Source organism: Plecotus auritus (genome assembly GCF_963455305.1).
Source record: "Plecotus auritus genome assembly, chromosome: 7".
NCBI lineage: Eukaryota > Metazoa > Chordata > Mammalia > Chiroptera > Vespertilionidae > Plecotus > Plecotus auritus.
The window spans coordinates 1,691,213-1,716,503 of NC_137774.1; the positions used below are offsets into that span (position 1 = coordinate 1,691,213).

Genomic DNA, 25,291 nt, shown 5'->3' on the forward strand with positions numbered 1-25,291 from the left:
GCGGTCCCGTGTGCGGGCCCGCAGCCGCCTCCCCGGCCATGGCCACCGGGGGCGGAGTGCAGGGCCTGTGGCCGCTCGCCCTCCTGTCTGCCCCGTCCGCGCCTGCTCTGTGCCCGGCCGGCCGTCCACTCTGCATCGCTGACCAGCCAGGAGCGGAGCGAGGACAGGCCGTGCTGCGGTTACTCTGCGGTCCCCTGCACCTGGAGGTTGCCCGGCATCGCGAAACCCTGGTGGGCGAGGGAGACGAGAGGGAGGCACCGGAATGGCCGGGTTTCCGCCGCCCTCCTCCCCTCCGAGCCTCTGCCTGCTGCCCTCCGGTGAGCCAGCCGGCCCCTGCCGCAGGAAGTGGGGGTGCTGAGGGGCCAGGTGCAGGGCCAGCGGGAGCCCGGGCTGAGCGGATGCTTATTTTCGGAGCTTGTGGGCAGTGCCGCCCACGCTGGGCCCGCACGGTGGCCCTGCGGAGCCATCCCCGTGGCTGTGGTCCAGCGGCACCCTTGTGCCAGGGCCCTGGGCTGGCTGCGGTCAGAGCGTGGACAGGGAGGCGCTGCCGCCGATGCGGCCTCGGTCCGGGGAGCATCCTAGCCGGCCCCGGCCGCCCTCCTGCCCCTCCTGCTCCTGCTCCCGCTCCCCCTCCCCTGCTCCGGGCTTTTCGGGGAGGAGGCGGGTGACCAGCTGCTCCGGGAGCCGGAGCCAATTCTGAACCGGCAGCGAGGATGCGCCACAGGGTGTGTGCGCCGGGCCGGATGGGGGAGGGGGCGGGCAGGACGCGCTGTCGCTGTTAACACTGCACTTGGGGAAACATCGGCCTCTCGTCAAGGGACCTGGGAACTAGAAACAAAAGCGCCCCCCCCTCCCCCAAGCAACATCATTAAAATGGTTTAGCCCCGGCCGGTGTGGCTCCGTGGACAGAGCGTCGGGCGGCCTGTGGACCTAAGGGGCCCGGGTTCGATTCCAGTCAAGGGCACGTATCTTGGTTGCAGGCTCCTCCCTGGCCTGGGCCCTGGTCGGGGTGCGTGCGGGAGGCAACCAGTCGATGTGTTTCTCTCTCATCAATGTTTCTCTCTCTCTCCCTAAAAAATTAATGGAACAGTGTCGTCGGGTGAGGGTTAACAAACAAACAAAAAGTGGTTTTAAACGGAGTCTGTGTCTTCAAGCTGGATGGCAGCTCGGAGCTCTAAGATGTGTTGGGAGATGCCCCTTGCCCGCTGGTGCAGCTTCTTGGCCACCTGAGCCCCCCCCCCCGGCCCCTGAGGAAGCCCCGCCACCCTCCTCCTCCTCTGGGGCAGCAGCTTCCCGCTGAGGCCACCCCTCGGGGTCCTGGGTGTCTTTGGTGACCTCATGCGCCACCAGGTTCTCAAACAAGTCCCCGCTCGTCTGCTCCAGCAGAATTGTCCCGGGGGAGGGGGGCCTGTTTGGAGGAAGGAGCTGCGGGCATGGGGTGGGGGTGGGGGTGGAGGGGCGGCCTGTGGTCCGGGTCCTGAGCTTGTTCCGTCTCCCAGGGGGGCTCTCTCCTCTTCCATGGCCCCTGGGAGGCTCTGTTCCTCTCGGGGCGGGAGGAGGAAGCCAGGCCCCGCATGTCAGGTTCCCGACCCCCATGGTCGGCCGAGTGTCCCGAACCCCGATGACCAGCAGCCTCGGCCTGCCGCAAGGCAGTGAGGTAACATGAGATGGTGCGCTGGAGACAGACTTAATGAAAGCTGGGCATCGCGGACTGCGGAGTCCGGGCGTAGCACGGCGGGTGGTTATCTCACACGCGCCGGTCAGTCGGGGCCTGTGATGGAAGGAGAGCGGCGTCCGCGGGAGATGAGCACCGGCTGCGTGATGTGTCGGCAGGCGTCCGGCGGGGCAGGCGGGCGGGTGAGGAGCTGACACGCTGGGGCCAGGCAGGCTGGGGAGGGAGGGGCCAGGCCGGGGCTCAGCCAGGCTTTGGGAGCCAGCCGGGGCCCCATGGGGGCCAGTTTCCAGGGCAGACAGGGTTTGCCTGTTGTTCTGAGGTTAAGGGCACACCTGGCTGTCCCCTACCTCGGGGTGGGGGTGGGGGGTTCAGAAACCACAAAACCGTCTTCTTTTTTTTTTTTTTAATATATTTTTTAATTGATTTTTTTACAGAGAGGAAGGGAGAGGCATAGAGAGTTAGAAACATCGATGAGAGAGAAACATCGATCCGCTGCCTCCTGCACGCCCCCTACTGGGGATGTGCCCGCAACCAAGGTACATGCCCTTGACCGGAATCGAACCTGGGACCTTTCAGACCACAGGCCGACGCTCTATCCACTGAGCCAAACCGGTTAGGGCTCGTCTTCTTTTTTTTATAAAAAATATGTTTTTATTGATGCCAGAGAGGAAGAGAGAGGGAGAGAGAGAAACGTCAATGATGGGAGGGAATCATGGATCGGCTGCCTCCTGCACCCCCCCCCCCCCGCCACTGGGGATGGAGCCCGCACCCCGGCATGTGCCCTGGCCGGGAATCGGACCAGCATCCTCTTGGTTCCTGGTCGATGCCCAACCACTGAGCCACACTGGCCAGGCAAGGAGTGCCTGTCTTCATTGAGGAGGGTGCCGCCTGAAGGGGGGGGCGGTAACCAGCGGCCCTGCCCTTCCCCCAGGCAGACACCCGCTCCCGAGGGCACAGTCCCTGCTCGGCCCAGCAGCAGCCTCGGCCCCGTCCTCCTTCCTTCTCACGGAGGATTTCGATTTTTTCCCGAAGGCTCGCTGACTGCGCTCCCCCGCGCTCAGGCCTTCTCTTTGTTGTGGTGGTTTCTGTGGGTTATTGATCCCGGCGGCTTGTTTGCTCAGATCCGCATCGTCTCAGATGTTCCCGAAGAAACGCCAGGCCTCCGAGGCCGGCTCGCTGCGTCTCCTCCACCCCGCGCGCACCTGCTCCGAGGCCGCGCCCGCGAGGCCGTGGGCGGCTCGCGGGCCTCGGCTCAGGTTCGCACCCCAGCCGCCGTCTCCCCACAGCCCGCTCTGGGATCCTGGGTGGGGAGCCCCTCACCTGGGCCCCGTCACCCACGGATCCATCCCTGGGGGCCCTGACCCCTGGGACCTGGGGGCCGGGAGGAGGGAAGGCCCTTCCCTGAGCGCCGTGCGGGGCCCCCCTCCCACACTCCACGCTGCGGCAGCGGCCGGGGAGGTGTCGTGCTGCGGGTGTGTCAGGAGCTGCGGGGGACGCGTGTGTATGAAATTAGCACGGCCTTGTTGGTCTCTTCCAGACTGATTCCGAGGGACATGTTCAGCCGTGGTGGGCTGGTGCTGCCGGGGGCGAGAACTAATCAGATTCCCTCCGACCGGCCAGCAGTGCGTGATTTACATCCCGACAGAGGCAGGCTCATCGCCGCCTCCTGCGCGGCTCCACATGTCACTTCCTTGATTTTTGCGGGGAACTGACGGGGAGAGAGTGGAGGAGACCCAGTGCCCGTGAGAGGAGGCGGACGGCAGGGACAGCTGCTCGCTGGACCTCCCTCTGGCGGGGACCCTGAGGACTGGGGGGGTCCAGACTTCCTGTCCTGGTCCCTGTCCGCTCTGGCCTCCCTGCCACTCCTCCACATGAGCATACAAATAAAAAGGAGTCCACATGCCCTGCCGGGAGGTTCAGGGGTTGAGCGTTGACCTATGAACCAGGAGGTCACAGTTCGATCCCCGGTCAGGGCACAGGCCCGGGTTGTAGGCTCGATCCCCAGGGTGGGGCGTGCAGGAGGCTGCCGGTCCAGGATTCTCTCTCATCATGGATGTTTCTCTCTCACTCTCCCTCTTTCTTCCTCTCTGCAATCGATAAAATATATTAAAAAAGGGACCCACGGGCCACGGAGAAGCCATCGCTTCACGCCATCGCAGCTGTGTGGGGCGGGAGTTGCTTTCACCAGTGAATCTGCCAACGTGTGACACACTCTCCCTGCCCTGCCCTCGGCCTCCGGGGATCTGAGTGGCTGCCGGTTGCCTCTGGGAAGGGAGCGGCCCACCTGGCCTCACTGCCCATCTCTGTGCTCGCCCACGGTGGGTGCGTCTAGGGTACAACTTGGAATGCGTGGACCCGCCCCCTCCCTCCCACACCAGGGGACAGCGCCCTTGCTGAGTGCTCCCACCTGCCCACCAGGTGCAGGGCGGATGGAGATGGGGCCGCCTGGGCCTGGGGAAGCGGTGAGGCTGCCTCCGGGATGCTGGCTGCTGGCCTGTGCCGTGGCCTGTGCTGTGGCCTGTGCCGTGGCCTGCATGTGGCCCACACCGTGGCCCGCACCGTGGCCTGCGCAGGGAAGGCCTCCTGCAGAGCTTCGTTCTGCTGAGCCTGCGGACACCACCTCCGGCCGCGGGCTGTGCCCCTGGCAGACCCTGTGCGTGTGGCGCAGTGCTGACGCAGACACAGCCCTTACCAGGCTGTGGCGACACTGTTTGGCTGACACGGGGCCCGTGGGCCCCCCGCCCCCCGCCTCGCTGCTCCCCGCGGGACCACGCCGCCTCCGCATCCGGGGGCGCGGCCGTGTGCTTTGCTGGCTGCCCAACACGGTCCCCACAGGCTGCGGAGACGGCTGCTTCGGTAAATTCCCGGCTGCGATGGGGATGACTCCTCTCCTCCCGAGCAGTGAGAGCGCGGGGCGGGGGGCGGGGGGGCGCATCAGGCGGGATCGGCCTTCCAGACACTCCGATGGGGACGCGTCACCTCTGCCACCGCCTGACAGAGTCCTGTTGGGGAGAGCGGAGCCCTCTTGTCCCCCGGCCCCTCCCCTGCAGCTGTCTGCCTGCTGGTCCCTCTCCCCTCCAGCCCCGCCCAGCCCTGCCCTCCGCCGGGAGCTGAGCTGAGCGGTGGGGGTTTGACGGGCTCCACGCGCATGCGGGCTCTCCCTTCCCCAATGGGGCCAGCTTCCCCCACTCTGCTGTGGGCCACAGGCTTGTTCCCGGGGCCCCTCCAAGGCGCGTGGCCTCCGGGGAGGGCGGGGGACGTCACGGCGCTCTCTGCCTCTGCCCCGTATCCATCCCAGCGTGTCTGGCCGGGACCCCGTGGGGGTCCTGCAGGAGGAAGGGGTCCCCCAGGGAGCTGCCACCTCGAGGTGTTTCATTCTGTGCCGCCTGCTCTTCAAGTCGTTTCTTCACTTGCCTTTTGTCAGGAAACACTTGCCACACACACGTACACATTACACACACACACAACACACATGCACACATTACATACGTACACATATACACACCATATACACACGTTCGCATTCCACATGTAGACATCACACACTATATACACACATGTTACACACATTACACACACCACACGCGCGCACACTATATGCACACGTGTACACATTACACACATGTAGACATCACACACATACTATATACACACGTGTACACAATACACACACATGCACACACATGCACAGACTCTCATGTGCACGCACACTGTCTTTCCAAGGAGCTCTCCACGGGAGAAACCGTCCGGGCGGTGAGGTGGGTGGGTGACAGGACGTGGAATTCCATTGTCTTCGGGAAGGAGTGCGGGTTTCCTTCTTGTTTGCATGTAGCGTGTGGAGGGAAGGCAGGTGTCAGGGGCCAGCTGGCTGAACGAGGGGCCTCCCTCCCCTGTGCCCTCGGGCTGAGCGGTGCAGGGCGCCCCGAGGGGAGGTGTCAGGGGAGGCAGGCTCTCGGGAAGGTGGGGCCGTCCTGGCGCAGCCTGGGGTGTGCTCCCCCCAACTCCCCATCCCGTCGGGGCTCCAACGAGGCAGATTTGGCCTCTTGTTCCCCAACCAAATGCAGCGCCTCCTCCTGTCCATCGATGTGCTGTTTGGAAGGCGGGGAGAGGGGGCGGGGAACCGAGACCCAGTGCACCCCTCCTCCAACCCCCATCCCCATCCCCACCCTGTCCCCATCCCCATCCCCACCCTGTCCCCACACCCCGTGCCCACCCTCCGGCCCCCCACACCCTGTCCCCACACCCCCCCAACACCCTGTCCCCCAGAGCACTGGGGAACGTCGGCGTGGGCACCACATCTGCGTGGACTCCTCTCTTTCTTTGTTAAAACTAAGAACTATGCCCGGCCGGCGTGGCTCAGTGGTTGAGCGTTGACCTATGAACCAGGAGGTCACAGTTCGATTCCCGGTCAGGGCACAGGCCCGGGTTGGGGCTCGATCCCGTGTGGGGCGTGCAGGAGGCAGCTGATCCATGATTCTCTCTCATCATGGATGTCTCTATCTCTCTCTCCCTCTCCCTTCCTCTCTGACATCAATAAAATAAAAAAGTAAAGCCCTGGCCGGTGTGGCTCCGTGGATAGAGCGTCGGCCTGAGGACTTGAACCAGGAGGTCCCAGGTTTGGTTCTGGTCAAGGGCATGTACCGTGGCTGCGGGCACATCCCCAGCAGGAGGTGTGCAGGAGGCAGCTGATGGATGTTTCTCTCTCATCGATGTTTCTGGCTCTCTATCCCTCTCCCTTTCTCTCCATAAAAAGTTAATGAACTATATTAAAAATAAAATAAAAAAGTGAAAAATAAAAGTGGGGACTGTGGACGAGGACCTCCGCCGTGCGGGAAAGGCTATCGCCCGTCGCCCTCCCTGCCTCCTGCCCGGCGCGGCGCCGTGCGGCTTCTCCAGAACGAGAGGTGTTCTCTGGGGCGTCTTCGTTCTCTCGCCCGTGGTGATGTGGCGGGTGGCGGTGCACGTTTTATTTTTTGTCCCTTGCTGCGCGGGGGAGGCGACAGTGTTCGCGTTCGGGGTGCGGGTGTGGGGGAGGGAGGTGTGTGTTCTCTTGGGGAGAACGGTGCGAGCAGATGTTACGCCCCCGTGTCTGGGAGGTGGGACTTGAGGACGGTGCTGCGTGGGGTGAGGAAGGACCCGAGTTATGTAAGAGTGTCAGGGGTGGCTCGGGGACGCCGATGGAGCCAGGAGGCAGCGACGTCCACCTAGGTCCCTCCAGGAAGGCGGCCGGGAGCCCGGGGCCGTGCCGTGGTAGGTGCCCCCGCAGGTGGACATCAGGGTGTCCGTCGGCGTGGCGGTGGCGGTGGCGGTGGCGGTGGCGGTGGCGGTGTGGGGCGTAGGGGAGCTTCAATGGGAGCAGCAGCCTCCGGGGCTGCGGGGAGGACCGTTCTCTCTGTCACTCCTCCCCTTCTCCCTTCCAGCCCGCTCCTCGTTCTCCATCTCAGTCCCGGCAGCTGGGGCGCCCCCCCCCATATGTCCTCGATCCTCCTCCCCCGACACCGTCACCACCACGAGACCACAGAGCCGCACCAGGAGGCGGCACGTCCCCAGACCTCTCCGGGCGGCCCCCCGACAGGCAGGGCTCACTCTGCCCCGTGGGCTCTGGGGCTCTGGGGCCTGATTTTCTGCGGACCCGTGTGCAGAGCGGCTGTGGCACCAGCCCCTGCTTCACGAGGGACAACCCGTGTCCCCACCGCCCTTCCTGCCCTCGCGTCGCTGGAGCACCGAGGACCGCCGCAGCCGCTCGCGGGCCGGGCGCAGCACGCACTGCGGGCACGAGGCTCGGGCGCTGCAGGCACCGCTTGGCCAGGGCGGTGGGCGTCAGCTCCTCTCGTTCCGTGGCCCCATTTGTGACCTGTCCTCCGGCTCCTCGCCCAGGCGCCCCGTCAGGCGGTTAAATCACTCCGTTCACGTAGCGCGCGTTTCCGAGGGCGCCTCTTCATCTTGGAGGAAACCAGGCTTGCTCGTGGGCACGTAATGAAATTGCATAAATATACCCCGAGCCCGGAATCTAATTTACTTCTCCTGTTCATTACGGGGCGGAGGCCAGTGTGAAATGTGGATTCTCTCCCAGCTGGGGCTGAGAGGCCGGGCCGGGCCCGGCTCTGTCGGTGCTGAGGACGCGGCCCGCACTCCGTTGGAGGCTGGTTAGAGCTCACACACCGAGCGTCCGGACAAACAGAGCGTCCTGTCACTCTTTTTTTTTTTTTTAACATATTTTATTGATATTTTACAGAGAGGAAGGGAGAGGGATAGAGAGTTAGAAACATCGATGAGAGAGAAACATCGATCAGCTGCCTCCTGCACACCTCCCACTGGGGATGTGCCCGCAACCAAGGTACATGCCCTTGACCGGAATCGAACCCGGGACCCTTCAGTCCGCAGGCCGACGCTCTATCCACTGAGCCACACCGGTTTCTGCTGCCTGTCGCTCTTTATAAGGGCACTGATCTCATCCTGGGGGCCCCACCCTTATGACCTTATGACCTCATGACCTCATCTAACCCTAATCCCCTCCCAAAGGGCTCATCTCCCAAAATCATCACATTGAGGGTTAGGGCGTTAACAGATGAATTTTGAGGGGACACGTTCAGGCCGCAGCCCCTGCCGTGAGAGGTCAGCCCTTCGGACCGGTGGCGCCGTGTCCTGGTGAAGACGTGTCCCCGCCGAGGGGTCTTGCTTTTGCGTGTCACGTCCTCAAGCCAGGCGGCATTCGTGGTGTTTTGATCTTGCAGAATCTGAACTAAAGAGAAAAATGGTTTTTTGTTTTTTTTTTAGCCCGGCCGGTGTGGCTCAGGCGTTGAGCATCAACCCATGAACCAGGCGGTCACACGGTTCGATTCCAGGTCAGGGCACCACATGCCTTGGGGGTCAATCCCCCGTGGGGGGCGTGTAGGCAGCGGCCAACCAATTTCTCTGTCTCATCATTGATGTTTCTCTCTCCCTCTCCCTTCCTCTCTGAAATCCATGAAATCACATTTAAAGTTCTTGTTTAAACCACATTTTTCTGCCGTTGCAGAGCTGACTGCTGTGGGGTAGACCTGGCCTCGGGGTCCCGGTCGCTGTTGGCGTGTGCGGGGGCCAAGGCAGCCGTGGGAGAACGAGCCGCAGAGGCAGGCCTGATGGTCGCCGGAGCATACTTGAGGGGGGAAGGGTACGGAGGGGAGCAGACGGAACGGCGGCGCCATCCGCGGGGACCACGCGCGCCCTCCAAGCACAGGACCGCCTGGGAGGCCGCACGCCGCAGCGTGAGCGGGAGTTATTTCGGGAGAGTGGGATGGCGGGTTATTTTAAATGTTTCTTTTCTGATCTGTGTAGTGTCTACATTTGCTACCACCGATGTGTTTTTATTTTATAATGAAGAGCAAAACTCTAACCACGGGTCTTGCCAAAAGCAGCTCAGTCTCCCCGACCCGGGGGACCCCGGTCGCCCCTCCTTCCCTCAGCACCTCTAGGCCCCGCCCGGGTTCCCCGCCCCCCCCCCCCCCCCCCGAGAGCTGCTCTCTCACCAGCACGAGCCAGGAGTGACCGCGGAGAACCGAGCCTGCCCCGTCCTGGCCGTCCTCTCTCCCGGCTGTTACCGCGTGCCGAGCCGTGTGTCATGTGCTGTGTGCGGGCGGGGCTGGCGGAGGGAAGCGTGTCCGGGATGCAGGCGAGTCACGGAGGACGGGAGGGTTGACAAAAACTGGCCCGTCGCATCTTCAGGCCTCGGGGCTCGGGGAAGGGGTGCTCTGCCTGGCCGGGCTTCCCGGAGCGTCTGCTCGGGGGGGAGGGGTGTTGTGCTGCCCGAAGAGGCTGTATGTTTTGCCAAAAGTGAGAAAGGGAAGGGGGTGCGGGGGATGGGGGCCGAGGTCCCTGGGTGGGGAACAGTGGCCGGTGGGGCTGGCCTGCGGGCTGGGCTGGGGCCAGGCCTGGGAGGGGCCGTTCCCTTTCCGTGTGGGAGGGAGAGGCGGTCCCTTCGGCCAGTGCCCGCGTGGCCGGACGCGGTGGCCATTCGGCCCCTCGCCCACCCCGTGCCTCGGTGAGTCGCAGCCACGACCACTCTCCCCGCGCCCCTGAAGAGTGGGGCAGCTGAGGCTGGGGAGAGGGGCGCCGCCAGCTTCCCGGCCCACCTGGGGCCTCGGGCGGCAGCGAGCGGCAGGCCCGGGAGCAGCGCCCTCCCGCAGGGGCGACGCCCTGGAGGCCTTGGCGGGGCAGAGCCAGCACAGGGTGCCGCCCCACGTACAACGAAACCCTGCACCGCGAACCCCCACGCTGCTTGGCGTCCACGGCTAAGGGGGGCCCCTGGGGGGCTGCTCTCAGGCTCCAGGACCTGACCTTTGTGGCCCCCAGCACCGTGCTCACACCGCCAGGGGCCACACGCCCGCCAGGACGCCAGGTTGCTCTGCGATGATGATTGATCTGGGCTTTCTCGCTGTCCCCCCAGCTCCCCCATGGGCGCCCCCAGGCCGGACACAGTCTCAATTGTCCCCGAGGCCCCGGCTGTGCAGGCTGGAGTGAGGGGTGAACCCCTGGGAGAGACCACCCCCCACTCTGCCCGCCCTGGACTGCTCGTGGGGCTGAGTGTCATGGGGCGGGGGGGGGGGGGGGGTCCCTGACAGCCTCGGTTCTCCCTCACTTAGGTCTTGCCTCGACACCGTTCTGGCCACTGGGTTGCCATCTGGACTCTGGATGGTCTTCGTTTGGGCTTCCTGTCCCGAGTCACACCGGACGCCGATCCCACGCCGGGCACGTGCCCTTCCCGAAAACACGGGGTTAAGTGGAGGCCACAGTGCAGGTGCCACCCGGCCGGCTGGCCTCGCAGAGTTCCCGGGGGCGGCTCCTCCTGGGGCGGGGGCTCAATATCTGTGCACCCCGTTGTACGTCACCCCTCGGCTGCAGATGAGGGCAGACGTTTGGGGCAGGGACCTGTACACGTGCTGGGTCAAGGCCCCAAGTGGGTTCCAGGCGGCTGGGCCGGACGGTCCCCGCGGCAGCGACAGGCCCTGCCGTGGTCACAGGGAGGCCACGCAGGGGACACCAGGGGAATGCACGCGGCCGTGTCCTAGGGACACCGTGTGCGCAGACAGGCGGCGAGCGTGTGATGGCAGCACGTCCTCGGGGCGCGAAGTGGGGTCTCAGAGGGAAGAGTCGGGGGTCTAAACACGGAGCAGTGTTTCCGATGTCGCCTCCACCTGCTCACTTCGCCCCCCTCCCCCCCTCCCTCCCCCGGGGCAGCCACTTAGCGCCCTGCCTTCATGCGGCAGGTGTGTTTTGAGCGCCTTCCCTGAGGCCCTGCAGCGGGAGCGAGGGCACCGTGGGCGTTAAAAATAGACACTGCCCCAGTTCTGCTACACCTGGGAGGCCCCAGGTGGGCAGGGGCGGCCGGGGAGAGCCTGGTGTGCGGGGCTGCGGGTGGGCCGGCTGCAGTGGGGACGGAGCCTGAGGGGGGTTGGGCAGGCTCGGCTGGTCTGCAGCCTCCGGGGGAGGCTCCGTCCGCCCCTCCGCCTCCTGCTGCTGCAGCCCCAGCCTCTGCCCCAGCCTCGCCTGGCCTCTCCCTGCGTGGCCCCGTGATATTGGATCAGGGCCCAGCCTCCTCCAGCATCACCTCATCTTAACGTGCATCTTTTTTTAAAATATGTATTTTTATTGATGTCAGAGAGGAAGGGAGAGGGAGAGGGAGATAGAAACGTCCATGATGAGAGAGAATCACGGATCGGCTGCCTCCTGCACGCCCCCCACTGGGGATGCAGCCCCCAACCTGGGCCTGTGCCCTGACCGGGAATCGAACCCTGACCTCCTGGTTCAAAGGTCGACGTTCAACCACGGAGCCACGCTGGCCGGCTTAACCTACGTCTATTCACATCTGCGAAGTCCCTGTTCCCACAAAGGATGCCGGGGTTCGGGCCTCACTTATCTTTCCCGGGGGGTGGGGGTGGGGGGGGGCACAATTCAACCCTGCAAATCCCGAGCAAGCAGAGGGGGCAGGATTCCGAGTGCTGCTCTGCCGGGACCCAGCCGCGCCCTCCCTCCTCGGCCACCCCCTCCCCCCGGGCTGGTCCCAGCGGGGTGGGGGGCACCTGCCTGCAAACCCCCAGCCTCGGTCCCAGGCGTGCGCATCTATCACGGAGGCTGCCAGCGCTCCAGGGCCAACTGGGTTTACAAAAATAAAGTCGGCTCATCGGCTGCGCGCGCTGCACCCCGAGCAGGTTATTCAGGGGGAGCGGGGAGCGTGGGAGCAGATGGAGGACCCCTCGCTTTGCACACGGCGCCATTTGCACGGCGCGGAGCCTCCTCGGAGGGCTGGACAGGCCCTCAGCGCGTGGCCCTGTGGGGAGTCAGGCCCCCCCCCCCCCGTCAGCCGCAGACGTGTGAGAGACCAGCTGGGGACGGGGATGGGAGCGACGCCCCACGGGACCGCCGGGCGCACGGATGGGCCACCCTCACCCTCCGCTTCTTGTACAGAGGGGTGCCCCCGGGCCGTAAGAGGCCTGAGACACCACTGGGTCTGGCCCTGCCGAGGCGTCAGGGTGAGGCGGTGACGCGTGTGGCCGTACGCAGCAGGCTCCCTGGGCGGTGGATAGCTGTGTGAGGCCTGGGGAGGTGCAGCGTGTGGAGACCGGCCTGGCCTCGAGCCGCTCAGTGCTGACGAGAGAGAGAAGCTCAGGCTCGGGAGAGCGAGTGCGGGGGGGGGGGGGGGGGGGGGGCGGTCCGCGGGGAGGCGGAGGGGGGCCGGGCGGCCGCTCAGGTGGCTCCCCGAGAGCAAGTGGGACCGGTGAGGAGGGTCGCCACCGGTCCTTCTCAAGGCCGAGGGAGCGTTGGCTCAAGAGCGTCTCTCCCTGGTGCATCCCCCTGTGAGTAAACACCAACGTGGCTCCATCCTCGTCTGCACCGCAGATCTAGCGTCCCGAGCCGAACATGCATACATGCGTGTTTGTGCATGTGCACATATATTCACACGCACACACGTGTACGTGAGCATACGCACACATGTGTGCGCCTCGCTCAGAGGGATGTGCAGGCCCAGGGACACCGGGCTGGCTCCACGCTTCCTTCCGGCCGGACCCCGACCTTCGCAGGAAGCTGGTCCTTCCCCGGCGGCCACGCGGACGGGTCCGCCACCCCCTCGGCCTGGCCTCTCCTTCCGCCCAGACAGCGTCTCCTCCGAATTTTCCAGCGGCCGAGAGCGTGGGTCGGTGCGCTCTCGCGTGATGGATCGTGTTCATCGCCTGCCCGGTGATTAATTCCCATCATCGTCCCAGCAGCACGGCGAGGGGAGGAGGGAGGGGGAAGCCGCACGCTCCTCGGGGCTGGGAGCGGGAGGGAATTAGATTTAATTTCTGTTTAATTGTTTCCATAGCTCAGCCCTGCCGACGTCCGGGGTAATTTATTTCGCGGTCCCGGGACGGGGAGGGTCTGCCCGTGGACGCGGTTTAATTACCTGATCGTCTTATCTCCTTGTAATTACGGCGCTCGGGCGCTCACGGCCGCTCCGCGCCTCCCGCCGGCACCGGGCAGATCCCTGGCCACCCGCCGCCGCTCTCAGGCTGGAGCCGCCGCGAGCCTGGGGTCCGGTCAGGACCGGCTGAGGGCTTCCTGGAGCCGCTGGTGGGAGCTGGGAAGGACGAGGGGTGTGTCTCTAGAAGGGGGCGCTTCCTGATGTTGCGGTGACGCTAACATGATGATGAAGTCCCCGCGTGGGCACGCAGGCTTTCCCGGCCCTGCCTCCCAGGTGGCCCAGGGCTGTGCCCGCAGTTCCTCGGCGCTGAGTACCGGAAGCAACTGGGGAGGCCCGGCCAGCAGGAGGCGCCCTCCCGCACCCCCTCGCCCCTCCAGGGCCCAGCATGCCTGCTGGCTGGTCTACATTTATCGAGGTCAAACGCACGCGGTGTAAATGTACTGAGTAGCCAGCCGTGTGTACGGGCCGAGGCGGCGGCATTACCCGCACCCACGTTGTGCAGCCGCCACCCCGACCATCCCCACCTGACATCCGTCCCCATGAATCACTCCCTGCTCCCCAGTCGGGCCCCCCCGCCGCCCCGCACCCCCGGCTCTGTGGATCTGGCTGCTACGGGGTCTGCCTGTGGGTGGGATCGCCCAGCACTGGTCCTTCGTGCCTGGCGCATAGTGGCTTTGGCCAGGGACAAGCGTGCGGGGCAGGGACCTCTCATTCGGATCCAGGCCTGGCCCCAAGAGAGGCGTCATCAATGCCGTCGGCAGGACACAGGTGGGAGGGTCCTGCTGCAGTGACACTGGGGCAGCGACTGACCAGGAGGAAGGCGGGCAGGGCGCAGCGTCTGGGCCCACCACCCCAGGCTCCACGCATGCAGGGCCTGGCGGGAGGCAGGCAGAGAGGGGCCCCGGGGGACAGGCAGAGAGGGGCCTGGTGGGAGGCAGGCAGAGAGGGCCTGGCGGAGGCAGGCAGAGAGGGGTCCCGGGGACAGGCAGAGAGGGGCCTGGTGAGAGGCAGGCAGAGAGGGGCCCCGGGGGACAGGCAGAGAGGGGCCCCGGGGACAGGCAGAGAGGGGTCCCGGGGACAGGCAGAGAGGGGTCCCGGGGACAGGCAGAGAGGGGCCCCGGGGGACAGGCAGAGAGGGGCCCCGGGGGACAGGCAGAGAGGGGCCCCCGGGGACAGGCAGAGAGGGGCCTGGCGGGAGGCAGGCAGAGAGGGGCCCTGGGGGGACAGGCAGAGAGGGGTCCCAGGGACAGGCAGAGAGGGGTCCCCGGGGGACAGGCAGGTTTCGGGGTGCAGTTCAGCACGAGACGGCCACGCCTCCAGGAACGAGTCCTGTTACATGCCCACCGCAGGGAGTGTCCTCCCCGGCGGGGCCACCCCATCACGCCTCCCGCTCGGGAGTCCTCTGCCCCCCTACCCCGCCGCGCACTGCCAGGGAGACCTCGGAGCAGCCCGCGGCCTTGCGCCTGGGAGGCAGGGCGGACGGACGGACAAGGCCCAGGTCAGCGGCCTGGCTCTGCGTGCCCAGGAGGGAGCTTCGGGGACCCCAGAGCAGGGGCCGCGCCATCGCCTGTGTCTCGGTTCAACGCCTTCCCTTCCTGCTGGACCTTAGCCCAGCGCGGACGGGAGCGTGTCAGGCGACGGGAATTGTCTTCGTTTGCTGTGTCAGACGCCGGTCACGCCGGGGGTGCTGGCTGACGCGGCGGCAGCTGACCCTCCCGGTGGCAGCTCACTGCTGTCCGGGAACGCTCTTGGCTGTGGGACGGAGCCTGGGCCCAGGGCTGGTCCAGGGGGCGGGGGGTGGGGGGAGCAGCGGGGGGAGACCTCGGCTGAGGTGCTGGAGAGCGCGCCTCAGCTGGAGCCAGGCTTCTGGAAGGAGGAGGGTGACGTGAGCCTGGCCGACTCAGAGCTCCTGGAGTAGGTGTGCAAGCTGGGGCGGTTCTAGAACCTTCCTCGTGCGTGGATGCGGGGTTCAGTGAGGTGCCAGGTGCACACGGGTGAGTGCAGCGCCCGGCACGCGTGTGGCCACCGGGGCCGTGGCTGAGTGTGCTGAGTGCCGTCTGGACCCTCCGCGCACACACAGCAGAAGGGTCCAGGTCACCCGGGTCTCGGGGCCAGGCCAGGTCCGAGCCAGCACCGCCCTCGGCCCACCTTTGTGACTCCCGTCGAGGAGAGAGGAAAGGACGGGATGTTGGGGCGTCACTGGAGGCCACCCGGCTCGTAGGGGCTGCACTGTGGCTGCGAGGCCGCCCAGGCCACCCCTTCGCTGCGGGCAGGGCCCGTGGGAAGGCTGGGTGTGGCCGTGGGCCACGTGTGATGGTGATGGGCTTCCAGCAAGTGTCACCTGACTTCCTGGTTCGTTTCAAGGTCACCTCCGCTACCCGCCCCTCCCGCCCAGCCCCTCCCACGAGGGCAGAGCCGTGCCCTGTGGGCACCCCGTGCGGCCTCGTCCTCAGAGCCCTGGTCACGTGACCCTGGTTCCCGTGACCACCTGCCCCTGCAGGACCGAGAGCCTCTTAGGCAGGACTTAGTCCCTAAACCAGCCGCGGGCAAACTACGGCCCGCGGGCCGGATCCGGCTGTTCTATCCGGTTCTCTTGCTCTCCCCTCCACTCCTTTACTTTGACTTTATATTAGTTCACACAAACACTCCATCCATGCTTTTGTTCCGGCCCTCCGGTCCAGTTTAAGAACCCATGGTGGCCCTCGAGTCAAAAAGTTTGCTCACCCCTGGGCTAAACGGTCTGCTTCCCAGCACCCAACACGGGCGCTTTAGTACCTGGATGAATGGGCGACGTGTCACGCTGCGTGTCAGCCTATGACATAAACACACAGTGCTATTTCATCTGCGTGGATGCCAGAACATCCGTGTGCCTGCAAACGACTCCCCGCCTCCCCCCGCCTGGGGGTTCTGCCCCATCATCCTCAGGAGGGTGCCCCAGCCCCAGGCTCCCTGGCGCCCTCTCCTGGCTGGGCAGGTGTCCTGGTGACCTGGCGCCTTCGCTGGATGGCGACAGTCCTGGCCGAGGCCCCTGCCAGGGAGCGGTCTGGGCGTCATTGGGAAGGGGAGGGCAGGGCCGTGTCTCTTGGCTCCCGATGCCCGTGGCCCACGTGGATGTGGCCTTGCCCTGCCTCCCCCTCGGGTTGGGGAGCCGCTGCCTGGGGTGCACGGTGGCTGGGGGAGGTGGAGCGAGGCCTGCTCCTTCCTGGGCCCCCCCCTGCACCCCCCTGCCAGGCCAGCAAGAGGAAAAAGCTTGAGACAGTGCCACGGAGGTGTCCTGCTCTCTCCCACCATTAATCACAGCTCCCGGGCGCCGGCGCTGTCTGAGAGGCGCAGGAGGTCCGAGGAGAGCGCTGCGCGCCCAGCCTCCGCGGTTAATCTGCTCCCGCGTGACAGGCGCCCGCGGCCGTTCATCACTCGCTGTAATTACAGCCCCGACGCTGTGAATGCTAATAGACGCGCGGCGGAGTGGCTGAGCGTGCACTGTCCTTCCCCCGTGGCCCCGGCGCCAAGGTCGCGGGACCTGGCAGACCCAGTGGTGCATGGAAATCAGCACGCCGTCCAAGGGCGCGGGGGGGGGGGGGGGGGGACGGCTGCCAGCCGCGGCCGCGCGCCTCGCTCTCGCCCACGTGGCCTGCATGCTGGCCAGACCCGGGCGTGGGTGCGCTGTGGGCCACCCCGGAAAGCAAGGGCCAGGGCTTGGCCGGCCAGGGATCCCCGGGGTCAGAGCTGAGTCCCCTGGGGGCCGCGAGGACCGCCCGGCCTGCCCGGAGCACGCCCACGGACCCCCTGCCGGCGGGGCGGGCGTGGCGGCTTTCCGTGACACCTCTGACCACACCGGGCAGTTCTGGGGCTCCGTCCTCAGCTGGGGCGTGGCTGGCTGTGCCCCGGGTGCGTGAGGCCCCCGCGCCATCATCGGGGGCCGGCGGGGATGTGCGGACGCCCCTTCATTGGCTCCTGGTGCGAGGTCGGCGTTTTCTCCGATTGTAAAGTGTGACGTGCTCTTCAGAAACGTCTGGCAAACGCCTCCTTCTCAGGGCTCTCGGCCCAACACGAGGGTCAGAGGGGTTTTGCTGACGACCTTGTGCCGCGCCGCCTTCTCAGCTGGGGAAACGGAGGCACGAGAGGGCTGGAGAGGCAGCGCTGCGGAAGCACGGGCCGGACCTGGCTCCTGCGGACGGCGTGGGGAGGGCCCGTCCGAGATGCCGCTGCCTCGGGGACCCGTGGCGTGAAGGGAGTTGGGGCCGGGAGCCCGGGCGCGGCGGACAGAAGCATCTCGCCACGGGAAGCGCCCCTGGATTCTGAGGCCGCTGGCCGCCTCCCGAGGGGGCGGGCTTCCGAATGTCTGCGGCGGCAGCGGCGGGCGGCCAGGGACGGCCCAGGAGTGCCCCAGGCTCAGCCCTGCCCGGCGGGCTCCCGGGATGGCGTGGCGGGTGGGATCGTCTGCAGACGTTCGCTCCTCCCCATGCAGGGCGCTGGGGCGGTCTCAGCTCCCGCTGGGCGGCAGCGGGCAGGGTCAGTGTGGGGAAGGTCGGGCACGTCTCCCCTCCCTGCCTGCCCCGTTTCTCCTCTGGACCCGGCATTTCCTCCTGCCAAGGCCTGCTGAGGTGAGGGCCAGGGTCCCGCTCAGGGACGGGGTGAGGGCCGGGGTCCCGCTCAGGGACGGGGTGGGGGCCGGGGTCCCGCTCAGGGACGGGGTGAGGGCCGGGGTCCCGCTCAGGGCCGGGGTGAGGGCCGGGGTCCCGCTCAGCACCCCATCCTTGCTGCCCTGACTCTGCCTCACCCCCACCCCGCCCCCCTGGGCTCAGGCCGTGGGTTGCTGTCCGAGAGGCTCTGTGGCCAGGCCGAGCGGCTGGAACGGGGTGCGGGGGGGCGGCCGGCTCCCTCCTGGAGAGTTCGACAGCACTTGGGAGCCGAGATGGGCCAGGACGCGGAGGTCACCCGGGCCAGCTTCCTGCCCAGCGGGCACCTGCTCCCAGCTCCCCCGGCAGATGGCCGCACAGCGCGCCTCGCCCGGCCCCGTGACGGATGGCTTCGTGGTCCGGGAGCCAGAGGACAACGCAGAGTCCTGGACCTGTTCCCGTCCTCCGAGGGGTCCGGCAGCCACTCCCACCGGCGGGACCTGGCCCCGCAGGCCCCTCCCGTGCCCGCCTCCTCCTCCCTGCCCCACGTGGCTCCGTGGAGGACAGCCACGGCCCACAGCGCCGCCCACAGACGGCGGGCAGGGTCTGCAGGAACCGCGTCTTGGTGCCCTCACCCCTCCTCCGGGTGCCCTGCCCTTCCTCCAGGCCCTCGTACAGGTTCCAGCTCGTGGCTGCTGGTGACCTGGGCCCAGCAGGGCCCCCTCTGCCAGACGGTGGTCCGTGCCCACACCCGGAGACAGGGAGGAGGCGGGAGGAGCCGCTCAGCAAGGAAGGGGAGTCAGAGAGAGGCGGGCTGCGCTGGCCCTCGCCGGCCCGCCCTCCCTCGTCCGCCCGTCTGTACCGGCTCCTGCACCTGCAGCCTTTAGGAGGCCGGTCCAGGGCCGGCCTGGTCCCTGCCGGAGGGGGAGGCTCGGGGTGTCTGCTTGGCGCTGACGGGGACAGTGTGCTCCAGGGGGCAGCTGTGCCCCCCTGCACTGCTCTCTGCCCGCCTCTCCACACCGGCCCCCCTGTGGGCCCGTGCCCGTCCCTGCCTGGTGCCAACCCGAGGCCCGGCGTGGCCTCCAGTCCCTGGGCCAGGCGTGCAGGGGGCCAGCGCGGGGGTCGGGTGAGGACGCTGTCCCGTGTCATCTCCGGGCACGGGAGCTGACGAGCACCGATGCGGACGGAGGCCTTGGGGGCACGCGTGGCTGTGGCCTTCCTGCCCCGAGGGGGGCCCCGGACGGGTCTCCCAGCCCCGAATGCGTCCGCCTCGGCATCATGACCCCATGGCTGCTGCTTTGCCGACGTGGATGGGGCTGCTGTCCCCCACCCCGCCATGGGCGCGCCCGGGAGCCCTGGGGACGAGACCTATTTGCCTCGAGATCTGCGGCCCGTCGGGCGGCCGTTTCTCGTCATCGGAACATGGAGTCATTTCCGCACGGAGCCGTCCAGGTCTAGGAGGCCCGGTGACCCCTGAGCTGAGAGGGGAGCTTTTGAGTTTCTCCAGACGGTTCCTCGATTGGGGGTGGGGTGGGGGGGGTGAGGGACTGAGGCCCCTGGGGGCGGGGGTGACGCCACGAGGGCAGGTGACCCCGGGCTCAGGAGTCCGAGGCGGGAGAGGGTTGCACAAGGTCATCGGCTCCTCCCCTGCCTCCACGGAGGTCACACGCAAGTCACCGGGAAGGTGTCCACGCGCCTCCATGTGGCGATGCTGTCCCCGAGGGCTCCCAGATGGGGGGCCAGCAGGCATCCAGGCTGACGCTCTGCGAGCCCCTGAGGGCACACACAGAGGCCCAGAGGTTGGCATCCCTGTGCCTGGTCGCCAGGAAAGGGGCTGTGATGCCGCCCGGTGGGGGAGGGGGTAGGTCTCCCCAGATCACTCTCGGCCTCCTGTGCTGGGGTCGGGGGGACAGCGAGGCCTGGAGCCCGCACGGAGCCAGCAGAGCTTTCTCCTGGGGCTGGAGGCGCGTGGAGCACGGCCCCTGGGAATCCCCCCCCCCCAAGCTCTGCACAGCAAAGGCTGAGACGGCAGCGGGGCCGCAGGGTCTGCCCCGTGTGCTGCCACCTCGCGCGGCCCGGCCCCGCCCCTCCGCCGTGGGCTTTCCTGCTCACACGTCCTCGCTCCCTCCACGCCGTGAGCCCCGCGGCAGGTCCCCGTGGTCGCTGTGTCCCCCGCACGCAGCACCGGGGGCTCCAGGCGTGCTTCGCAGGAGGTGCTCGGTGGCCGGGGCCCTGCAGGCACCCCGCCCCCCGTGCTGAGGCGGCCCGGCCCGTTCTCGTCGATTTCCCAGACGCAGAAGCTGGGTGGCGTGGCGGGGTGGGCAGGCGAGCTGGGGACCCTGAGGGTTGTGCCCTGCCTGGCCGCCCCCCCCTCACGGAGGCCGTGGGACCCCACGCAGCCCAGGGACGCCCCGTCCCCCATGGCGGGGCTGGAGTTCTGTGTTTGGGGAACATTTTGGTTTGGGACCTGCAGGCCCCCCGGCCCCTGGTCCTGGCCTCCTGGCTCGGGTCCCGGTCACACGCCTCCGGCCTCCCCGCCGGAGAACGCTCTCCCGACCTTGGGGAAGGCCGTGGCGATGCGTGCCGACATCCCTCCGTCCGCCAGCTTCGCACACAACCCTGAGGGCGCGGAGGTGACAGAGGCCCTCCCTCCCCATCCTGCTCCGTCGGTTGGATAAGGAGCCGTCCAGCAAGGCCCAGAGGCGCCGTGTTATTGGCACACAGATCAGGAAAGGAAAAACCGGGGGCGCCGTGCAGGGGCGCCGGGGTGGCTCCCCGACGCCGGGATGACAAGGCCCGGATGGTTTCTGCCGGCGTCGGGCTTCCTCGGCGCGAGGGGCGGCTCTGTGGCGGGGATCGCACACCCTCCCTGCAATCCTGCCGCTGAGACCGAGCGCCGCGCCGGTGGAGAAACAGCAAGTGCGGCTGCCGGTCTTGCTGGAAACTCCCGTTTCGGCGATCCGCTTAGGTTTGGGGGAAGCAGAGACGGAGGTGGGATCGGGGTGCTGGGGAACCGGGGGGAGGGGGGGCTGCCAGCCTTCCCGACGGGGGCCTGGTGAGGACGGGAGGGAGGACCTGGGCGAGGCCCACGGGGGGAGCTGCTTCCGGGGGAGGACGGGAGCACACGGTGCCTTTGGAGGTGGGAAGCCAGCCAGTTCTTCTTTTAAAAAACGTTTTTATTGCTTTCAAGAGGGAGAGAGAGGGAGAGAGAGACAGAAACATCAGTGATGAGAGAGTGTCATCGATCGGTTGCCTCCTGCACGCCCCCAACTGGGGATCGAGCCTGCAACCCAGGCATGTGCCCTTGACCAGAATCGAACCCGGGACCCTTCAGTCCACAGGCCGACGCCCTATCCACTGAGCCACACCGGCTAGGGCCTTCTTTATTATTATTATTATTATTATTTTAAGAATATGTTTTTCGCCCTAGCCGGTTTGGCTTGGTGGATGGAGCGTTGGCCTGTGGACTGAAGGGTCCCGGGTTCGATTCTGGTCAAGGGCACATGCCTGGGTTGCGGGCTCGATCCCCCAGTTGGGGGCGTGCAGGAGGCAACCAATCAATGATTCTCTCTCATCATTGATGTTTCTATCTCTCTCTCCCTCTTCCTTTCTCTCTGAAATCAATAAAAAAAAAAAAAAAAAATATATATATATATATATATATATATATATATATATGTATATAAAAAGAATATGTTTTTCTTGATTTTAGAGAGAGAGGAAGGGAGAGGGAGAGAGAAACATTGACCAGCTGCCTCCTGCACGCCCTGCACTGGGGATCGAGCCTGCGACCCGGGGGCTGGGAATTGAACCCTGACGTCCTGGTTCGTAGGTCGGCGCTCGATCACTGAGCCACACAGCCGGGCTGGTTTGGATATCCCGATGGCTCAGCCCACCGGCCACCCGCTCCCCACAGCGGAGCCAGGGGCAGGCGAGCAGACAGCACACGGATGCCACGCTCCAGCCTGCCCAGCACGTGGAGGCCCAGGGTCAAGGCCACAGGAGGCTGCAGCGCAGACTCAGGGGGGGGGGGGAGGGTCCTGGGGGGAGGGAGCAGCGACTTCCTCCTTCTCTGACCTCTGACCTCTCTCCCGCTGTGTGCCGGGCACGCTGCCCACAGTTCTCCCCTTGGCGAGCGAGCCCTCCCGGGAGCACACAGGAGCCGCCATCTGTTGACGGCAAGCTCTGGGGCTTCCTCCCTCACTTCAGGGGAGAGGGCCCCCAAATAACTCGGGGCCTGGGGGCTCCTAGGAGGGCTGCGTCTGGGCGTGGCACTGGAAGGAGGGGATCCCGGAGGAGGGTCCAGGGCTGGACATGTCGGGTGTGGTCCGGCCAAGGGCGTGGGAGGACGGGGGTGGGGGGGGTGGGGGGTGGGGGTGGGGCCGGGGGGAGGCATTGGGGACTGGAGGGCCCGCTTCTTAGGGTTTGTTTCATATCCGAACAGACCTCTGCTCCCAAGGCGCTCAGCGTTTTTCTTTTCTTCTCCTTCAGGTGGGAGGCAGCGGCCTTCTCTGAGCTCCCGAGCCTCTTCTTGCCCAAACCCGTCCCCAGCCACCCGCCACCGTCCCCGCCAGGCAGTTCCGGAGGGACCCGTGGGGCCTCCCGGGGCCCGGAGAAAGGAGCGCACCTGCCCCGCCAGGTAAGGCTGCGGCCGCCACGCCTGCGCTGAGGCGCCGTTGGTGATGGACACGGTTCGCGTGCCATTCTCTGCGCTCCGGGACCGCGGGGCGTTCTGCCATGTCGGGGCGCAGACCACGTGTCGTGGTTCCGGGGGGGATCGGCAGGTCCCCGGGGATGTGTCGGGGAACTTGTGAGGAATGGCTGCTCCCTGTACCCCGAAATCCGCCAGCTGGCCGCGGAGGAGTCCAGCGGGGACGGAGGGGCCAGGGTGTGGCGCCCCCTGACTGGTGTCGGCACGAACCGCCAGGGGCCAGGGCGGGCCTGACCGTCCCCTGCTCGTGGGCTCGGTGGCGCCTCCATCGGCTCAGAGGGGACGGGTGCTCGCCCGTGCCACCTCGAGTGGGGCTGCCCTCCCCTCTGGCAGCGACAGCGGGGCTGGTGGCAGACCCAGGCCCGGGGCCTGTCCCCGAGACGCCGGCCCAGCCACACCTCCAGCCCCTCGTGCTTCTGACCCAGTGGCTGTAACCTGGAGGGTGCCCACGCCCCTCGCTTCGGTCATTTCTAGAAAGACCCGTGGGACCCACGTGAGCTCCGCCCAGGGCTCTGGTTTTACTCCAAAGGGGACGGAAGGGCAGGCCTGGGAGGGCCCGCACGGAGCCGCTCCCCGTGGCCAGCCCAGGCCACCGTCCCGCACGCTGCGTGGCGGGCCGTGGAGGGCACCCTAGCTGTGCACGGGGCACCCTGCGGGCGGTCATCCGCACCCCAACATTCCAACCTGTCTGTCTACCCCAGGGACGGATCCACACGTGGCGCCGGGCGACTTCCCGTAGGTCACCTGGAGTGATCCGCTCCGGCGCCATCCATCACCCGGCCCCGGTCAGCATCGGGCGCTCCCAGCGGCGGGTGGCGATGGCGGGAGGGAGAGCGGGGCTTTATGTGGTTACACCGGGGCCAAGGGGATGTCCCCTCACCGCGGTGGATGCATTCCTGCCACTTGGGGAGCCCGGGTGCCGCAGGCGGGACAGGTGCCCACCTGAGAGACCAGCGGGCTCCTCCTTCCCGCGGGCACCCGCCTGCCTCCCCCACCAGCTCGGAGCTTGGCAACCGGGTCCTACAAACACCCGGCTCCTGCCCGTGGCTACGTGCATTTGGAGAAGATTCAGGAAGCGTGCTGAGACCAGCTTCACACTCCCCCCCCCACCCGCCCCGTTTCTGTAAATTTGAGGCGGCCTGGACCGGCTCCTCATGGCTCTCCGTGCCCACGGCTCTCCGCACCCATGGCCTCGACGAGGCCAGTTTGCCTCCGGACCCTCCTGGCTGCCCACACGGATGGCCCGGACCTCGCTGGCGCTGGTGACCCTTTGTGCGTCTGCATTCGGCGCCGTCATCCCCGTCCTGGCCCTGCGCGGGTGGGTGGAGGTGAAGCTGTGCGCTGGTGGGACATGGTCTTAAAAACAGCAGGCGCCGAAACCGGTGTGGCTCAGTGGATAGAGCGTCGGCCTGCGGACTGAAGGGTCCCGGGTTCGATTCCGGTCAAGGGCACGTACCTTGGTTGCGGGCACATCCCCAGTGGGGAGTGTGCAGGAGGCAGCTGATCGATGTTTCTCTCTCATCGGTGTTTCTAACTCTCTATCCCTCTCCCTTCCTCTCTGTAAAAATTCAATAAAATATATTTAAAAAAACAAAACAAACAAACAAAAAAACAGGTGGCGGCCAGTGCTCTGTCTCGGTGACTTCTGGGCTCCGAGACGGAGTGTTCTGAGGCCCAGGGACAGGGCTGCCAGCACATCCCGTCCCGTCCCGCCCGTGCGCCCGGGCGCTGCCCCATTAGAGCCGTCAGTCACCAGGTGTTAGAGCGTTAAGAGCAATTAAGGTGAGGAGAGTTCGCAGATCCCCGGAGCGCTGGCTGCTGCCCAGATGGGGGGGTGAGGAGAGGCTGTACCCGCAGGGTCCCATCAGAACCGCCGCAGTGAGAGGGACCTGTGGGCGGGGCCCCAATCCAGGTGCCTGGGGGGGTGTCAGGGGCTGCCACACGGGATCACTGATGGGGGGCAGGGGGCCCTAAAACAATAGAGATTTATTCTCTCCTGATGCTGGAGGTGGGGAGTCCGGAACCCCGGCCCCGCTCTCTCCGGGACCCGGGGGTCACCTGCATCGTGGCCGCCCCCCTGGCGGGTAGGGGTGTCCGTGCAGTCTGCCCTCCTCACCGTGTGACCTCCTCACCTCTGTCTGTGTCCCCCCTGCCTGTGCCACATTTCCCCCAGAAGGACAGCAGCCGCGGGTTCGGGCCCGCCCACTGCAGGAGGCCCTCACCTGAGCTCCGAGTCCTCGGCAAAGACCCCGAGTCCAAATAGGGCCACGCCCGCAGGGGCTGGGGGTCAGAGCCTGCTCCTCTGCCTTCTGAGGACGCTGCTACCCACTCTCCCCTTCGAGACGGTCACAGAGGCCCTGCCGGCGTGGCTCAGGGGCTGAGCAACCTATGAACCAGGAGGTCACGGTTCGATCCCTGGTCAGGGCACACGCCTGGGTTGTGGGCTCGGCCCCCAGTGGGGGTGACGTGCAGGAGGCAGCCGATCCATGATTCTCTCTCATCATCAATGTTTCCCTCTCTCTCTCTTGCTCTCTTCCTCTCTGAAATCAATAAAAATATATATATTTTAAAAATGGTCAGAAAGATGAGGAGAGGAAGGGTGACCTCTGCACGACCCCCACTGCTCCCCTCCGTGTCCCCCTCCTGCCCTGGTGCCGACCTCACCCGGACCCTCCCTGCCGTGGGCCATCCTGAAGACAGCGCCTGGAGCAGCCGTGGGCAAACTACGGCCCACGGGCCGGATCCGGCTGTTCTATCCGGTTCTCTTGCTCTCCCCTCCGCTCCTTTACTTTGAATTTATATTAGTTCACACAAACACTCCATCCATGCTTGTGTTCCGGCCCTCCGGT

General features: G+C 66.4%; 1 protein-coding gene across 3 annotated transcripts in view; it reads left to right on the forward strand.

The window, feature by feature from the left end:
* Positions 1–25,291, forward strand: part of RBFOX3 (RNA binding fox-1 homolog 3) — a 175,860-nt gene that overhangs the window by 17,207 nt on the left and 133,362 nt on the right. For all 3 annotated transcript variants that reach the window (XM_080681383.1, XM_080681391.1, XM_080681386.1), the window contains exon 2: positions 22,223–22,370. The gene's annotated coding sequence lies outside the window, so the exon portion shown is untranslated. The remainder of the gene's footprint in view (positions 1–22,222; positions 22,371–25,291) is intronic.